Raw genomic sequence first — 6,857 nt, 5'->3', positions numbered from 1 at the left:
GGAACAGAAGTATGCTGTTGTAAAATAGTTCTATCATATAGGAAGTGGCAAACTTATTTCATAGTAGATTTTAAAAGGTTAAAATGTGTATTATAACCCTCGAGCAACTACTAAAAAAATTAAACATATAAATTTGGCTAATCAGATAATAGAAAAGATAAAAATAGAAATACTGAAATAATCTCAAATAAGAGAGGAAAATAAAAGAGAAAAAAAACCCACATGAAACAGAGAATTATACTACAAGAAGTTAATTTAAACCACCTATATGATGACGTAAATTAAATTAAATATAAAATTAAATGTAAATCGTTAAACAAAAGTCAGAGGCTGTCAGAATGAATAAAAAAGTAAAATCTAATATATGCTATCTACAACAAATTCTAATTCAAATACAAAGACATAAAATTAGAAGGATGCAAAAATATATAACATTCAGATACTAGTCATGAGAAAACTGGCATGGCTATATTAATCATTAGGCAAAATGACAACAGAATAAAGAATATTATCAGAAACAAACAGGGGCATTTCCTAATGATAAAAGGGTAAATTCATCAAGAAGACATACAAGTCCTAAATATATGTGTACTTGATAAGAGAACCTCAAAATAAAGGATGGACAAATGGATAAATCTAAAAGAAGAAACAGTCAAATTTGCAAGTGTAAATTGATGATTTCCACATTCTCTTCTGTATAGATAGAACAAGTAGATTGAAAGTCAAAAAAGCCCTTGAAACACAGAGGTGCTTGATAAATAGGAGCTATTATTATTGTATTATAAATACGTTAATTATAGCTAATGAAGGGCTTCCCCAGTAACTCAGCAGTAAAGAATCCACCTGCAGTGCAGGATAGGCAGGAGACACGGGTTTGATCCCTGGGTCGGGAAGATCCCCTGGAGGAGAAGAGGCAACCCACTTCAGTATTCTTGCCTTGAAAATCACAGGGACAGAGGAGCCTGGCGGGCTAACGTCCATAGGGTTGCAAAGAATCAGACACCACTGAGCGACTGACATACACACATACACATAGCTGATGAAAATTTTAAATAATAGAAACTCCTGTAACCTAATTAGATGTAATAGGAGCCACTTGTTACAGTGGTTCAGGGATACAAATTGCTAAAGAAGCAAAGATTCTATTAAAAGAAAAACTATAAGATGTTTGGGGCTAGAAACAGCAGTATCACTGACTGATAACAATATCTCTAATCATAATACAGACTTTATAAAATTATAAAAGCAAAACCTATGCATGCTACTTTTAAAATACTTGAAGCATCTAACACTGAATGTTAGAAATCAGAGTTGGAAAGCAGTACTTAACTTTATAGACAGAGATTATGCAGTATAGCTTCCTACTCTGATGATGACATTTAAACTTCAATAATTAATTCTTGGTATCAAATTATTAGCCAAATATTGCATTCTTATTTTTTTCTTTAAAAAATCATTTTCAATGAGACATAATTTATCCTTTTTGCTTTTTTCCTTTCCTTTTTTTTTTCATTTATTTATATTAGTTGGAGGCTAATTACAATATTGTAGTGGTTTTTGCCATACATTTATATGAATCAGCCATGGATTTACATGTGTTCCCCATCCTGAACCCCCCTCCCACCTCCCTACCCATCCCATTCCTCTGGGTCATCCTAGTGCTCCAGCCCTGAACACTTGTCTCATGCATCCAACCTGGACTGGCGATCTGTTTTACAATTGATAATATACATGTTTCAATGCTATTCTCTCAGATCATCCCACCCTCACCTTCTCCCATAGAGTCCAAAAGTCTGTTCTATACATCTGTATCTCTTTTTCTGTCTTGCATGTAGGGTTATCGTTACCATCTTTCTAAATTCCATATACATGCGTTAGTATACTGTATTGGTGATTTTCTTTCTGGCTTACTTCACTCTGTATAATGGGCTCCAGTTTCATCCATCTCATTAGAACTGATTCAAATGTATTCTCTTTAATGGCTGAGTAATATTCCATTGTGTATATGTACCACAGCTTTCTTATGCATTCATCTGTTGATGGGCATCTAGGTTGCTTCCATGTCCTGGATATTATAAACAGTGCTGCGATGAACATTGGGGAACACGTGTCTCTTTCAGATCTGGTTTCCTGGGTGTGTATGCCCAACAGTGGGATTGCTGGGTCATATGGCAGTTCTATTTCCAGTTTTTTAAGGAATCTCCACACTGTTCTCCATAGTGGCTGTACTAGTTTGCATTCCCACCAACAGTGTAAGAGGGTTCCCTTTTCTCCACACCCTCTCCAGCATTTATTGCTTATAGACTTTTGGATAGCAGCCATTCTGACTGGCATGAAATGGTACCCCATTGTGTTTTTGATTTTCATTTCTCTAATAATAAGTGATGTTGGGCATCTTTTCATGTGTTTGTTAGCCATCTGTGTGTCTTCTTTGGAGAAATGTCTGGTTAGTCCTTTTGATTTTTATTTATTTTGACAAATTACCACAAAGTAACATTATTCATCACCACCCATAGTCACCATTATTTTTTGTAGTGAGAACAAATGATATCTACTCTTTTAGCAGTTTCAAGTATACAGTATATTATTGTTAACTATAGTCACCATGCTGTACATTTGGTCTCTGGAACTAATTCATTTTATAGCTGAATTTTTGCACCCTTTGATCAATGTCTCCCCTTCTTTCCCACCCCTAGTCTTTGGTAATCAACTTTCTACTCTGAGTAGGATTTAAAGAAGAAAAAAATGATTCCATATATAAGTGAAATCATACAATATCTTTTTGTGTCTGGCTTATTTCACTTAGTACAATATACCCCAGAATCATCCATGTTCGCACATGGCAGGATTTGTCTTTTTTAAGATGAACAAAATTCACTCTTAGGTGTACAGTTCCATAAGTTTTGACCAATGTATTAAGTCATGAAACCACCAATACCATAAGCAAGGTACAGAATATTCCTATCACCTCTGAAAATTCCTTCCGACCCTAATATGATCAATCTCCCCTTCTCACTTCTAGCTTCAGGCAAAGTCCAGATCATGCTTGGCTTGGAATGCCACATTAAGAATGTCAAGTCTTCATCTTAGGAGAAATGGGAAGCCTTAAGTTTCACGAACAGGACAGAAATAATCAGATTTGTGTTTTTTAAAAGCATCATCTTGGTTGTGATATGGAGAAGTGATTGTCAGAAGAAAGAATGTAGGAAAAACAGGAAGTCTTGCAGTAGAAAGATGATAGTAACTTGACTTAGGGTGGTAGTAATGGATACTTCCCTGACAGCTCAGTTGGTAAAGAATCCACCTGCAATGCAGGAGACGCCGGTTGAATTCCTGGGTGGGGAAGATCCACTGGAGAAGGGAAAAGCTACCCACTCCAGTATTCTGGCTTGGAGAATTCCATGGGGGGTCGCAAAGAGTCGGATATGACTGAGCGACTTTGCCGTCCTCGTTAGAATAGTGGTGAGTATCCCAGCCTGTCATGCAGGAGACCAGGGGTTAGATTCCCCGACAGTGAGGCAACACGCCCTTGTGCTCCTTTTGGCAGCACATACACTAAAATTGGAATGATCCAGAGAAGATTAGCATGGCCCTTGCCCAAGGATGACACGCAAATCTGTGAAATAGTCCATATTTTTGGTGCTTCCCTCATAGCTCAGTTGGTAAAGAATCCACCTGCAAGGCAGGAGATCCCCATTCAATTCCTGGGTTCAGACGATCTGCTAGAGAAGGGATAGACTCCCCACTTCAGTATTGATAGAAGTGGTTGAATTTAAGATATTTGTAAAGTAAAATTAACAGAACTTGATGAATTGAACATGGACTGGAGGTTCAAAAAGAGATTCTTATATTTCTGCAATTGGATATATAGTGAAGCCATTTGAAAAGGTAAGGAATGAAAGACAAAAGGAGTGGGAATTTGAAGATCACAAGTACATTTTTAGACATATTGCTTCGGGATTATGTTTAGAAATATCAAGCAGAACAGAAATCTTGACGACAGATAGAAATTTAAGAATCGAAGGCAAAAAAAAAAAAAAAATTAAAGGCAGATAACTGAAGCCTGGGTATGGATAAGATCTTCTAAGAGAAAGAATATTTTTTAATTAAAGTAAAAATTTAAAAGAGCAATTAATTTTAATGCCTTTTAGAGAAAAGGACACATGTAGTGTAGCAAATTCTCATCAGCCTTCTGATGTCAAACATAATAATCCTCATTTTAATGTATTATCCTAACAGACTATCATAATCACCTTATGCAGTAGGTACTATCATTATTCTCATGTTACATATGAAGAAGCTAAGGTGACTCTTTGTGACCCTATGGACTGTAGCCCATCAGGCTCTTCTGTCCATGGGATTTTCCAGGCAAGAAGACTGGAGTGGGTTGCCGTTTCCTTCTCCAGGGGATCTTCTTGACCCAGGGATTGAACCCATGTCTCTTGCATTGGCAGATGGATTCTTTACTATCTGAGCCACCAGGAAGCCCTTTATAGAGAATAAGCATTACATATTTATAGTAATAAAGTAGGAACAAATGATGAAACTTTGAAACAAACTATGAGTAGAAAAAAGATTTCAAGAAAATCAAATGAGTTTAGTGGTTTGTCCAATGACACAGAAATTAATCTCCTACCCAGTTAGCTTAAATTGTTTCATTTATACAAGTATCATTTGCAACAAGATGTTATACAACATTAACTCCGTTTAGGAACTGGTTTCAGTTTGGCTCACAGAAAGGAATACTTCCTAGAAAGTCATCAGTGTCAACAGACTTAGTTTTCTTGGTTATATGAAAATCTAACTCAGTTTACTGGACTCAATAAGGATGACAGCCAGAGAAGTAAAGTTTACTGAGTGATAAGAATTTATAAATAAATCGGGTGGAGAGGGAGGTGGGAGGGGGGATCGGGATGGGGAATACGTGTAAATCTATGGCTGATTCATATCAATGTATGACAAAACCCACTGAAATGTTGTGAAGTAATTAGCCTCCAACTAATAAAAAAATTAAAAAAAAAAGAATTTATAAATAAAAAGGATCTAGGAAAGTCTTCTAAGTAGATAGCCTTGGGTATTATCTCTTAATCAAGAAATTTTGCTTTATGTCTATAGTCTTTTATTATGCGTGTGCTTTTATGTTTGCAATTGTTGATGTGATGAGGTCCCCAGAAAGTTTTAGAGTGGAAAGTCAAAGGTTCTTTAAACTTCTTTATTCCTAGACCCTGCAAACAGGCTTAATAAGTTAGATTTTAAAATGAAAATAATGAACACAATGGGCTTCCCCACAGCAGTTCAGGAGACCTGGGTTCAATTCCCGGGTAGGGAAGATCCCCTGGAGGAGGAAATGGCAACCCACTCCAGTACTCTTGCCTAGAGAATCCCATGGACAGAGAAGCCTGGTGCAAAGAGTTGGGCATGACTGAGTGACTAAGCACTGAATAGAAAAAGTATTTCCACTATTAGCAATAAGAATGCTTTGGAACCTAGTGGAATGGGGAGAACGCAATGTCTCTGAAGAGCAGGAATGACGGTTCTCTGATCAGATATGGACTTTTAGTCTGTCATGGGAACACAAAAAAATGATCTTTCTTCCCTTATAGATGTTCTTCTCTCAATGACAACCAAAACAAACATCAACCTTGTCAATTCACTGAACTACAGTGTAGCTACTTATAGTCTAAACCTCCATGTAATTTTACCTTCTGGATATAACACTAGAGATTTTTATTTTACTTTAGTCATTTGCAGTTGAAATGACTTGGGTGCCGTATGGATGACTGGTAACCTTACTAGAATGACCTAAAACATGCTTTGTCAGGCTAAGTTGGATTTTTAGGTTATAATATGCCTGACTAAAAAGGGCTATTATATAATATTTAATATTCAAGATATTTAAGGCATTTCATAAACAGGTAGACATGACTGAAGTGACTGAGCACAAAAATACCCATCTGAACAACAGAGACACTGGGTCTTCAAGTCAGTTCCCAGATGGGAAGGTCTTGGATAAGGTTCTTTAAACTTCTTTACGCCCAGACCCTGCATACAGGAAGAGTGTAAGTTATCTCTTTTTATAATATACTACAAATAGGCATTGCATAAAAATTAAACAAGTAGGGCAATAAAAGTAATTAGAGATCACAGCTAAATTCAAATAAGAACTAATTGTAAATACTTTCTTCTTACTTGCTTATTGTGTGATTGATGAATATATATATTTCAGTTGTCGACTATGAATTTAAGTATTATTATTACTATTCCCATGTTTACAGTAGGGAAACTAAGGTTTATAGATCTTTATTCACACTCACAAAGCCAGTAGGAAATCAAGTTGACCTAACTCTAAAGTCCAGTCTCTTAATCGATACGTTTTGCTGCTTCCTAACTATAACCCATTAATACTGATGATCTGTCAACTGTATCTCTACCATAGGTAGACATCTAAATGTCAACTGTTTACATAGATTCAGAATTCTTGCTGGAAAAACTGAATTAATAATCTTTAGACTATTCTTTTCTTGTAGCCTTATAGCATGATGTATTAAGAAAGGAGAAATGAAAATGTGAGATAAAGAAAAGAGAGAAGGAAAAAGCCAAGGATTATAAGAGAAAATATATGATTTAGAGATCACATCCGTTTTGTGGACTAGGATAAAATAATAACAGCGATTAGAATAGTACTCAAAGAGGTTGCTTCAAAGCAAACTCAAAAGGAAAAGATATTCATCTACAGGGGAGGGGAAGAAAGGAAAAAGGTTTATCAGAGAAGAGAATGTTATTTTAGGTTTAATTTCAGCTTTTTTTTTAATTAAGAGGAGAAATAAATGTATTCCTATTACAGAAATGAAACACCA

General features: G+C 35.8%; 1 non-coding gene across 1 annotated transcript; it reads left to right on the top strand.

Annotated features, from left to right (window-relative positions):
- The first annotated feature begins 3,531 nt into the window (after window positions 1-3,531).
- Window positions 3,532-3,638, top strand: LOC122692920. The gene has a single exon (XR_006340733.1). It is a non-coding gene; the product is annotated as a U6 spliceosomal RNA (small nuclear RNA).
- Window positions 3,639-6,857: the final 3,219 nt, after the last annotated feature.

Source organism: Cervus elaphus, chromosome 4, assembly GCF_910594005.1.
Source record: "Cervus elaphus chromosome 4, mCerEla1.1, whole genome shotgun sequence".
Lineage (NCBI taxonomy): Eukaryota > Metazoa > Chordata > Mammalia > Artiodactyla > Cervidae > Cervus > Cervus elaphus.
This window is presented reverse-complemented; position numbering and strand designations above follow the sequence as displayed.